Here is a 1,995-nt window from a genome sequence, read left to right as displayed (position 1 = left end):
GACTAGCTTCTCCAAGAAGCAGTTATTAATGGTGTCGAGCAATTTAATCTCTGCATCCCATTCTGAGGTGACGTACCCAGTCAATAAGGGAATACTTGAAAGCCTCCATTGTTACTGAGTTTTCTGTTTTTGTAGCCTCTTTAGTATCCCTGAGCATTTCACAGTCACTATCACCATCCTGGTCAAGTGGTTGGTAGTATATCCCTACTGCTATCACCTTATTATTCAAGCATGGAATTTCTATCCATAGAGATTCTATGGTACAGTTGGATTCATTTCAGATTTTTCCTATATTTGTCATTCCTATAGATTTTGTATCCTGGTATTACTGTGTCCCATTGATTATTATTGTCCCACCAAGTTTCTGTGTTGCCTATTATATCAATATCCCCATATAATACCAGGCACTCAAGTTCACCCATCTTAGTATCTAGACTTCTAGCTTTTGTATACAAGCACTTACAAAATTTGCCAATATTTAGTTGTCTGCCTTCATGTGACTGTTCTTTATTTCAGTTCCTACTTGTACTTTACCAACTTCTGTCCTCTCCGCTTTACTAGGATATAGAGTATCCCCTTTAACAAATCATCTACTTAGGGATGTCTCTGTCCAAACTATGCTCCTCTGCACCTGTCAGCTTTCCTCCAGCTCTTAGTTTAAAAACTCTTCTGCGACCTTATTGATTTTACAAGCCAGCAATCTGGTTCCATTTTGGTTTAGGTGGAGCCTGCCCTTCCTGTATAGTCTCCTCCTTTCCCAAAAGTTTCCCCACTTTCTAGTCAGCCTATATCCCACCTCCGACCACCATCATCTCATCCATGAATTGAGACCCTGCCGTTCTTCCTGTCTAACTGGCCATGCACATGGAACTAGAAGCATTTCAGAAAATGCTACCATCAAGGTCCTGGACTTTAACCTCTTGCATAGCAGCCTAAATTTGGCATCCAGGACCTCCCTCCTACCTTTCCCTATGTCATAGGTACCTACATGTACATAGGACCCCCAGCTCCTCCCCAGGGCAAGAGCTTTCTCTCACAAAACCAAGTATAATTTCTAGCTAAAACTTCACTGTTCCAGTTATGTGGAATTATGATTTCCCTGTAGGATCAAAAAGAAAAAAAGGATTAGGTGCTATGACTGAAGAGGTTTTAAAATATAAGCTGTAAAAATGGAGCAATCTCACTGGATAATAAAGAGTTTCAAGCAATTAAATTAATACAGCACAATTCCCTGCTTGGAACTAATTAGCCCCATCAGCTTCCTTCATGTTAATATACCCTTGATGAAAGAGGACCAAAATAGCTGGCAGAAAAAAAATCTTCTAGGTATTATACTTTATACAGCCATTGTGAAGGCTCTGGGGTTTGAGTAACCAAAGCCACACGGCTACTACAGGCTCTTTCACTGAATGGAGGTTAAAAAGAGAGAGTTGTGTGATGTTTTACTCTGGCCTGGTCTACACCTAAAACTGAAAATTTCATGCTCTGTGTGATGTGGTTCGGTTGATCTAGCCCCCAATGTAGAGGCAGCTGGCTTGACAGAAGGATTCTCCTGTTGACCTAGCTACTGCCTCTCAGAGAGGTGGATTTAGTACAACGACAGAAAGCCCCGTCTGTTACTGCAGCAAGTGTCTACACTACAGCAGCATAGCTGCAGTGCTGTAGATGTACCGCTGAAGCACTTGTAATATAGATATAGCCTCAGTCTAAAGCCCCAGTCCTGCAATCATATTTCTGTGGGAGCTCCCTTGTGTCTATGCAAGTCCCAGTTATAATGTAGTCCCTTGTTTTGCAGAATGGATTACTCAGTGGGGCTACAGGCATGCACAAGGGTCTGTTTGTGTGGCTCCGATTGCAGGAGCAGGATCTATGCTACTTCCTCAGCCACACTATTTCTCATTATTTGCCTGTCTACCTTTTTCCTTGATGGTTCTGGTCTCTGTGTTTTTCACTGATATTTATCCCACAAATATACAGTAGAAAAACCCAGTATAC

The sequence above is a fragment of the Eretmochelys imbricata genome, chromosome 2, assembly GCF_965152235.1.
Source record: "Eretmochelys imbricata isolate rEreImb1 chromosome 2, rEreImb1.hap1, whole genome shotgun sequence".
NCBI lineage: Eukaryota > Metazoa > Chordata > Testudines > Cheloniidae > Eretmochelys > Eretmochelys imbricata.
This window is presented reverse-complemented; position numbering follows the sequence as displayed.